General features: G+C 32.0%; 1 long non-coding RNA gene across 1 annotated transcript in view; it reads left to right on the forward strand.

The window, feature by feature from the left end:
- LOC104848340 overlaps positions 1-8,295 on the forward strand; it is a 12,666-nt gene extending 4,371 nt beyond the window's left edge. The window contains exons 2-3 of the long non-coding RNA XR_776374.1: positions 4,755-4,818; positions 8,233-8,295. This is a non-coding gene — a long non-coding RNA (uncharacterized LOC104848340). The remainder of the gene's footprint in view (positions 1-4,754; positions 4,819-8,232) is intronic.
- Positions 8,296-10,744: the final 2,449 nt, after the last annotated feature.

Here is a 10,744-nt window from a genome sequence, read left to right on the forward strand (position 1 = left end):
TTTTTTTTTTTTTTTTTTTTTTGTATCGGAGATCGAACTCAGGACTTTGCACTTGTGAGTCAGGCAGTGGCACCATTGAGCTAAATAGTCAGCTCTATGTTCAGATTTTATACATGGTAGAACACTATTGAATGCACAGAAAGTTTAGTTGGAAAGAGTAGAAGCTGCAATTCTAAAAATAAATGAAAGTATGTATATACTTTCATATGTAAAGTATGCTTTTATATTTATATACATGCAACCTAAATAATAATCATTTAAATATTTAAGGTGGCACATGCCTGAAATCCTAGTGCTCAAGAAGCTAAGGTAGGAGAATTGCCACAAGTGTGAATCCAATCTGGACTACATAGCAAGATCAGGGCGAGACTGAAATACATAGTGATATGAAACCAAAATCAAAATCAAAAATAAAAAATTAAGCTCTCAAAGAATAGTCACCATAGATATAATAATTCTAATTTAATATAATCAGAGAAATCACTTGTTATTAATATGACAAACCTTGCATAAAGTTATGTATACTATGTATGACCCATGGCATTCATAATTGTTCTTGTTTTTTATTTTTACTTTTTTTACTGGGAATTAAACCGAGATAATTCATACCAAGCTACATTCCTAGCCCCAGACAGGAAGGATCTCACCAGGTGGCTAAATTGCCCAAAGTGTACTCAAACTTGCCATCCTTCTGCCTTAGCTTCAAGAATGCTGAGATTACAGGCATGGACAATTCTAGTCTCACAACTGTTCTTAAATTTTTAAAAAAGTTAGACTTTGGACCAGGATTTAGCACAACGGTTCTTCTGCCTTCCTCGCAAGCACAAGGACCTGAGTTCAATCCCCGACACACACACATACACACAACACACACAAAAGTTAGGCTTTAATAATATACCTTATTTTTAGGATCTTATTAATTGATGACTAAATAATTGGCGCTTATAAGTGTATAATGTTTGTGAATATCTAAATTATAAGTTGTGGATTATATTTGTGAATTTTTTAAAATATACCATTTAGAATACCTGACATGGCTGAACAAGGGAGTAGTCACACTGGAGAGACTCAGAGAACATCAAATAAGAACATAGGCAATTGGAAGAAGAGGACGTATGCATACTTTAATGAAAAAATCAATTTGAAACAGTAGACTTCACACATATGCATCAGAGTTTGAAAGAGGTGAAGCAGTCCAATATGAATTCCCATGGGGCCTCTGCCTGCACCCAACATGGGAACTTCCTTTTCAAAAAGCTGCCAATAACTTGTAAGTCCAAATGGAATGGCAAAGTCAAGCCACAGAGGATAGGCTTGGGTTACATCAACCCCTTACCTCATCATCACCTCACCAAGCAGAGGACATTGCAGCCTGGGAGCAATGTTTTGATAGAACACAGCAGTAGTGAGTGACCAGAAAGCTGCACCCTCCCACTACATATGGTGTTGTTGTCAAACTTTGATCAGATAAACAACTTCTGTCTGTGTTGGGAGTCCTCAATATTGGACCCTGCATAGATCTGGGAGCCTGCAGTTTATCCTAAGCAAATAGGAACATTCATCTGGCACATAGACCTAACATTTGGCCTTCATATTCAGCAACCTGGGCACACTTGAGCCCACACTGAACTTATATTGCCCTGCCTCAGTCTTATACCTAATTTACCCAAAGCAAGCTCAGAGGACACCCAAATAGAAGAAATGAAGTCTTTCAGCTAAATGTGTGAAATGGTAGAAACAGTAGTAACAAAGCAGATGAATAAGTCCCTAGACAAAAATAAAACAGAAATAATCACACAGATAAGTAAAGAGATGATGACCACAACAAGGACAAGTTTAGTGAATCTTGAGTAGATATAAATAAAAAAAATGGAGAATCTTAGGCAAACCATGAATACTCAACATAGAAAAAACTGGATGTCATAAAGCAATTCAAAATGGAGATTTAAAATTCTATTGAAATCGTACACAGCAGAATCAACAAATGTGAAGATAGAATGTCAGATCCAGAAGACAAAGTCATAGTTGGTCATCAACAAATGAAAGACTTCTTAAAAATTGCAGGGACCATGAAAAAAAAAATCCAAAATCTGCTAAAAGGTAAAAAGAAGAATAATATGACTAGTTGAAATTTATGAAAAATCAGAAGACAACAAGAAAGACAAAAATAACTTGTTCATGGAAGTAAGAGACTATAACTTTCCAAGAATGGAAAAATAATTTGACATACACATAACTGACACATAGAGAATTCCAATTAGGCATGATACAAAGTTATCCACAACAAGCCATATAATATTCAAAATTCCAGAAAGTCAATGCAAGAATAGAATTTTAAAAGCAGTTAACAAAAAAGAAACAAATCACTTATAAAAGAAAATACATCAAAATCACAGCAGATTCCACAACATATTAAGAACTTGGAAGAAAGTATTTCAAGCCCCCAAAGAAAACAACTTTCAACCCACATTGTTGTACTCTAATAAATTATTTTTCTTTTTTAAAATTAATTAATTTTACTGGTATATTTAAGGTATACAGTGTAATAGCACTCATCTTTGCAAATTTGTACCTTTACATAATCCATCTTGGTTTTTATTTTTTCCCCATTCCACTGCCCTCCTTTCAAACCCTCCCTCTACCTCTCCCTATGTACAAAGACTTTGTTTCCAAATTTTTACTTTTATCATATTAATTCCATTACATCTTTCTTTTCCTCTCCCCCTCCCACTATTCCTTCCCCTTTGTGCCTTTTCTTCCTATTTCACATTATCTGTTATACTTTTTAGTCCTTATTTACACTTTCAGTTTCTCACACTAGAGAAACTATTTTGTATTTACACATATATTGATGGGGTACTTTTTAATAAATATTCAGGCCCCCAAGAAGGCTTTCGAGTTATCCTCTCATTTTTTGTTTTCATAGGGCATTATAGGGTGCTGGGACTCAAACATAGGATTTTGAAATAATGGCATTTAAAGCAATTCTTTTGGATCAAATTTATACACAACACTTTAAAATCATGTGTAATCTGTCTGCCATTAGCTCTTATAGAACCAAATGAAAGGGATGCTAAATTGCAATTATTATTATTATTATAGTAGATTCACACTTGGTGCAGCTACCTGTCATCTATTATTTATTGATTATTCATTTGAATTTTAATCAAATAGATATAATTATGTTTTTTGTATAAAGATATAGGATTTGTTAATCTGCAAGTGTTTACTAATTAGGCCTTCTTGCCAAGATTTAAAATAATCATCTCTTTAACTTTATCTTTGCTGTACCTGTAGATATAACTTAATTAAATATAAATTTTCTCATGGTTCACTTCTTCAGTGAGCTTTCTGATGACATTTCCATAACTTTAATTTTTATTCTTATAGTTTTTGTATTGGTACTGTTTTCCCTCTAACTTTAAGCATTTGTATAATGAATGTAATACACATATACTATAATAGTAATGTTTCATAAAATCAGTTATCATTTCCTATAGATTTTTAAGAGTACATTTATTAGAAGAAAGAGAAAGTATATAAGATATTAAGGTTATTAAACATAAACAATGATGACTTTCTGTAACTTAGGCAAAAATAATTTACAGAAAGAATACAGAAAATCTCATGGGAAAAATCAGGAGCAAAATCATTCTGGAAAGACTGCATCACAGTCAAAGCCACATATCAGAGGTGGCTTGGTTTCAGGAAATACAGCTGGTGCCACTAGATAGTGGGTTGCACCATTGCCTTTGGAATAAATTATAAACTATACTTCTCTATGTTACTTGTCCAAGTTCAGATTTTTAGGTATACACATCCACCTGATTGACTGATTTATACTCATATGCCACGTGGTAAGTTAAGAGATTACAGGGATAGCTCTGATTGGACACTGATTTTCTGCAGTGTTTTGTAGGCTATTGAGAGTGTGCTTCTCCTAAGTCATCATACAGCTCCATCCCTTATTTCCTTCAGGCCTCTATGCCATGTTAGTTTATCATAGATTACTCACATTTATTTTATCAAATCTAATATCTTTCTGTGTCCTACCTATCTATTACTCTCTTTCACATTGTCTTATTTTAGTTTTTCACAAATATTCTTTGGTATAATATATATTACGTATAATGTAATAGATTTTGTGATGCTTTTTGTTTTTCTTCATCTGTTTTTACTCTAAAGTCTTCCCCTCCCCTATCTCTGGCTTTATTTCCCAAAGTTAGAACTATACCTGACACAGAGTTAGCCCATGACAAATATTTCCTGAATGAATACATAATATGATGATCACGATGCCTGCAAAGGCTAGACAATTTTTTTTAAATGTAATCTCTTTTCCCTAGTTATTGGTCCCTACGATATACATGCAAATTAACTCCTCCTTTATTTTTGGTATCCCACATAGAATTTATCTTTTCTTCACATATTGGAAGAAGTCCTATTAAAATGCTTTTGCTTAATGTGACAAAACTACTCATAACTGTGTATTAACCAGTATTTGCTAAAGTTTTATCAAATAATTCTCAAACCCCATGGACTCAATACATTAGCAGTTTATATGGCACTTAAATTACAGCTCCTTGTGGTTTGGTAGGAAGATTGCTCATGCAGATATTTAAAATCCAAGCTTCTTTTATCAAATGCTCTGCTTTCATAAAGAAAATTAGTGTCCCACTGGATGAAGAGAAAGGAAGAAAAAGTGTTGGAGACTTTTACAAAAATTTAATTTTGTTTTTTTCTTTTTAATCCAGTATTGGCAGTGACTTACATCACTAAGGACAGGATTCTAATCAAAACTGTGTTTCAGTACATGAGGTAAACAAAAGAGTTAATTTTATCTTTATTAGGTAACTAAAGCCAATATTGAATAAACTTTAAATTGATTTGGAATGTCATTTTCATTTATAAATCTCCTACATTTTACTCCTTCTAATCTGATTCTTCTGTTTGTTGATTCTATTTGAAGAATTTATGCTTAAATATTCCAGTCATGATGGTGTTTTATTATAAATAACATGTATCACTTAATAGAGGGGGTATAGTAGGAGAAATACATAGTTTGACCATTATGCAAACATTTTGGAGTGCACTTACACAAAGCTGGAAGGGATAGTTTAATCATTTGATGGGGTTTGATGCATTAAAAGGTGAAGTAAATGTGAGGCTGCCACCAGTGTAATACCAATGTAATACTGTTTTACAATAAAATCTTTTTTGGGTTGTTAACTTTATATCATTATTTTATTTTTTTTTCCCTTTTTTCTTTTCTGGTACATTTTAGATATACCATACAGGCGCATTCATCATTGGGGTCTTGTACAGTAAACTCTTAAAATATAATATGTACATTCTAAAACAATGATAAATGGTAGAGTGCAATAAATAATGTGAACAAGAAACTGTTTATTATTAAGTATTAATAATTGCATTTGCTATACTTTTCTTTGGCTCACAGAACATAGGTTTATTTACAAAGGTACTGCAAGCATGAGAGTAACACATGGTGTTACAACACTGTGGCACCTACATGACTTCATGATTAAAAATTTTCAGCTCTATTATAATGTCATGAAATCATTTTCATATATACAGTTAGTCATTAACAGAATAGTCTCTGTGGCACATGACTGTATTTCAATAATTGGCATCCAGAATGGGTGAATAAGGAATTCAGTGTATCATGTTCTTATAAAGACAATTTAATTGGCAAAGTGTAAAATAAATATTCTAAATGATCTGGAAATTGTCCTAAGGGGGTGTAGCAAATGGAAAATTGGGTGCTCAACTTGGGATTTACAAATGGCTCTTCTTACTGAATATTCACTCACTTGGCAGAAAGCAGAAAACTAGATTCTATGATTTTTTTTCAGCTTTAATTGAGTTTAGTGGTACATTTTAGGGATACAGTACAGTTATATTCATTATTGGGATCTTGTACCTCTACATGACAAGTCTTGATTCTCATTTTTCCCCCTTGTCCCTGCCCTCCATTCATCTCCCCTCCCCTCCCCATCTACAAACACTTTATTTCCATCTTTTCATTATCTCACATTTTTTTCTTTTCCCTTATTACCCTTCCCCTACCCATCCCACCTTCCCTACACCTTTAATACAAACTTTAATTCATTCATGAAAGTTCCATCTTCATGACTCAATTAACTTTCAAAGGTCCCACTTCTAAATACCATGTTGGGAATTAAACTTCAATATATGAATTATGGGGACATATTCAGTCCATGGCTTTACCCTCTCGCATTCCCAATAGCTTCTTTTTTCCAAAAGTTTTATCCAGGAAGCTTTCCTCTGGTCACATTTTGCTAAATGATTCACTTCCCAATCCTACAACAGAATTAAGGATACTCATATTCCCCAGGGTCTTTCTTACCCATTCTAGACTTGTGTTACGAATGGAGGACAGTTAAATTGGAGACTAGGTGTGAAGAAACCTTGAGTCCCGAAAGCCAGTTAGATCTCATAAATGACTAACTTTGCTGGAGATTTGTGAATATAATAAAATACTTTAAATGCCTACATTAAAGAGAAACAGAAATAAAGCTCAACCAAAAAGAAGAAACAGACACATAATTATGTGTCTTGTCTCTTCCCAAAAGGATGGATAAATAAGGCTACTGTACAACTATAACCCATCAAATATTTACTTTTGAAAAATTCAAGTTTTATCTTAAAGTAATTCAAGGTTTACTTCATTTGCATGCAATTAATTTAGCTATTTTAAAACTTTCAATCTTGCTATGTAAAATCCAAATTATTTCTAAGTCTTCTTGTCCATAGTAGTTTTTTATCTTTATGTTTTAAATTATCTGGCTTTCTTTTGGAACACATTTTATAGCTTTTATCTTTTAGTGTCTATTAGTCATCACATATTAAAATCTGTACTTTGCATTTTTACTATGCATTCTTTCTCCTATGAGAGTTATGTGTTCTTCTGTTACAAATATCAAATACCAAGCTACAAATATGATTTATTTCAACATTAGTGTTTTAGTGCACTAATTTCTAATTTTTTTATAATTTTTTGAATCTGAACTGAAATTCTGCAGGGTATATCACACCTATGACATTGTATTCTAATCACTTTTCACAAAGGAGTATCTATGAAAATGTTTTAGCTCAGCTCTTTGAACTCTGCCCCATGATAGTCTTGCTTGTTATGAGAGTCTTGCTCTGACATAAAAACTATAGTAACAGATTAATTGGTTAAAGAGAAGATTGCACATAGTTTGTGTGTGTGTGTGTGTGTGTGTGTGTGTGTGTGTGTGAGAGAGAGAGAGAGAGAGAGAGAGAGAGAGAGAGAGAGAGAGAGAATGATTACTCCTATGCTTTTACTTTTTTTCCACTTAATACTTTTACCAATCTATCCCAGTTTTCAGACTCTATTTACTCAGTTCACTGTGATCAGAACATTCTGCCATGATCTATTTTATTACACTAAAAACTGACAAGCAATCTGAAGAAAGATGTTACGTATGGTAAAGGTGATACACATCAGCTTGTGATTTCATTTTTTCATGAATAACAATTCCTCTGTTATTATTTCTATTGGTTTCTCTTGAACTCACTTTAAAAATGCTCCTACATATTACAAGACTTTCCCTGGTCTTTTCTATGGTGTAGATTTAATCTAAGTTCATCAAACATAGACAAACTACAGTTTTTGTAATATTTTCATTAGCAAGCTATTATGTCTACTTCAAGAATTGCTTTTATAAATACAACATAACTATTTGTAGAAAAATTTTCCTTATAAATGGCTTAAAGACTTAATTTTTCTTTTAAATTTATTTTTTGACTCATCTTGGTATATTTAGATCATTTTAAATATTTATAATTTATATTTTATAGGTTGCTATATTTATTTTCCTATTACAGCATTCAACAATTCTGTCAGGTATCTCACTCTTTATTCTGTTTGAATTAATATTTTAAAAACTATGTCCCATTATTTTTCTTCTTTTTTTCTGCAATGAAACTATTGAAAAGGTAGTTACTTGAAAATTTTTTTCTGGCTATCAAGCAATGGCGTTTACCTCACTTGGCAAATCTATATGTATCAGAGAGCGAAGCAAAACACAAAACAATAATAAAATCCATGCTGGTGAACTCATGTTCTTGTTTTCATAGGAAATATGAGGTCTCCTTAGAAATTCATTAAAAAAAACCCTTTCAGTTAATCTGCTTCTTTTCTTTTTTTCTTTTTTTTGTTACCAGGGATTGAAGGGCCTCGTCCTTGAGTGGGCAGGAAGGACCACTACTAAGCTAAAACCCCGGCCCTAATCTACTCTTTTTTAAGGGAAAGGTAAAAAGTATGGCTGTCTGATTTTAACTAAATATATTTTTACAAACTTCCTCTATAAAATGTTCCGTGAATTTTTGCTTCATTCATAGTGCACTACATTGCAAAGACATCGTCTTTTCTATTGGGAAATGGCCTTACATTCAAAATCATACACTTTTTCCAATGAATTTATTTCATTGTTTTTAGTTATAGTGATATCTAGGCTAAATTTTACTACACAGTGTGAGCTGGGCATGGTGGTGTATGCCTGTAATCCCAGCACTTGGGAGGCTGAGGCAGGAGGATCGCTGTGAGTTTGAGACCAGTCTGGGCTACATAGTGAATTCCAGGTCAGTCTCAACTATGTAGTGAGATCCTGTCTCAAAATATCCAAAAATAAATAAAAAAATAAAATTTACTACACAGTGTGTACTACAACACTTAATTTCTAAGTACTTATAAATATTCCACAGATGTCTGTTTTCTGTTAAAGCTGCCAAGTTAGAAAAAACAAATTTTGTATAAGTAATACATATATATACACAATTAGGTATATATTATGTATACTGTTACTTTACATTTGTTTTTGAATATGTAATATAAACTTTTAACATATATTTCTGTTTATATGTAAATACTTATTGTACACAGGTATATGCTTTCTTTTTAAAAAGTTCTACATCAACTACTGCTACTTCTAAAAGTTAGTATAATTTATAGGTATAGTGGATACAATTTTCCTGCACTTTCTTTTTGCATTCTGAATGAACTTCCTCCTAAAATAATGAGTGAGTTCGGCCCTCTGAATTTATCTCCATTAATTTCTTAGCACATTTCACTGTGAACATAAACCTCTGGTATGAGATTATTCTATATCTTTTTCCAATATTCTAATCTGCACTGCATCAAATTATCTTCTGATGTTTATGGAATTTAGTGGAGCCTTTCCTAGTTCACTACATAATATACTTGTTTTAAATTTTACTTTTGCTATAAAGGATTACAGAATAATTAAAAAATATCCACATGCATTTATAATATATTTGATTCTGTAAATACTTTAACTTTTACTTAATTCTGTGGTGTTTGCTAAGAAAAAATATGAAATTAGATAAAATAATTCTTGAATGCTCAACCAAAGTGTGTATCTTTTAGCTAGTGTCATAAAATTGAGCCTTACTTTTAATATTCAACAGTTATTAGCCAAATAGAGCTTTGCTAAATTAAATTTAGAAAAATGAAATCAAGTTCCTGGTTTAATCTATGCTTTCTAACAAAAAAAGTAGCAACTTCCTTAGCTTTATTGCTGAATTTGTTACACTTTTCATTTGTAGATCTTTTTATTCAGAATTAGGTCAAGTGTTTGCTCTCTTTTAAAATGTTTGGTTTGTAGGAGTTAAATTATAATAAATTAATTCGAAAGAGTTTATATATGTGAGCACAATAAAAATATAAATTATTTTTGAGATTTAAATATACTTGTAATGATTAATGTAGAGTCTGAAAACTGAAAATATGGGTTTGTAGTAATTTTTATAAAATGCAAAAACGTTGCTTTTTCCTAGGTTTCTCTCTCTCTCTCTCTCTCTCTCTCTCTCTCTCTCTCTCTCTCTCCCTCTCTCTCTCTCTCTCTCTCTCTCTCATATGAGGGATCAAACTTGGGTCCTTGCTGAAGGCAGGCAGCAGAACAACTGAGCCAAATCCCCAACTCTGCCTAGATCACTTTTTATATTGAAGATCCTATAAATGGCGCTTAAATACAGTAAACTCATGTTATATCTTATTTATAATATACAAGCTAGAACCAACATTATCTTACTTCTATTTTAATTAATAATTTTGAATTCAAGTATACAAATGAATGTCTTAAAATCCAGAGATTTTTTGACAAAAGGGAACTCTGCAATAAATATTAACTTTAATGCCAGCAAATCCACTTATTTAATTAGCATACCTGGCAAGTCTAATGTGAAATTAGACTTCGTTTGAAAATTTAATTAAATGAAAATGTATTGCTTTAAATGAAAGAAAGAAGACAAATGAATATTACATTTACTAAGCTGGGAATACAAGAAATGTATAGTTTATTGGGTGAAATCACGTGTACACACACAGACACACACCAGTGCACATGTAGACCCACAAAGTATTACTTGCAAGCCATTCGGTTTAAATATTCTGGATAGCTAACAAATATACATAGAAAGCTCTTGATTTATACAGTGTGGAAAATAGTGTTAGCATTTTTGATGGTCAGGATTTGAATGTTTATGTGACAGTATTTAGCTTATTGAGTGCCTTTGTACTTTTCTCATTACCTTTTGCAAAAATATTGTATGTTTTCTGAAAAACGTATAAGAATTCTTTGACACCTTATCTTATAATCATGAATTACAAAGTAAACTTTGGATCACTTTAATATCATATGATAAATTTAAACTTGAT

Source organism: Fukomys damarensis, unplaced genomic scaffold (genome assembly GCF_012274545.1).
Source record: "Fukomys damarensis isolate Sample0158 unplaced genomic scaffold, DMR_v1.0_HiC HiC_scaffold_12, whole genome shotgun sequence".
NCBI classification, from domain to species: domain Eukaryota; kingdom Metazoa; phylum Chordata; class Mammalia; order Rodentia; family Bathyergidae; genus Fukomys; species Fukomys damarensis.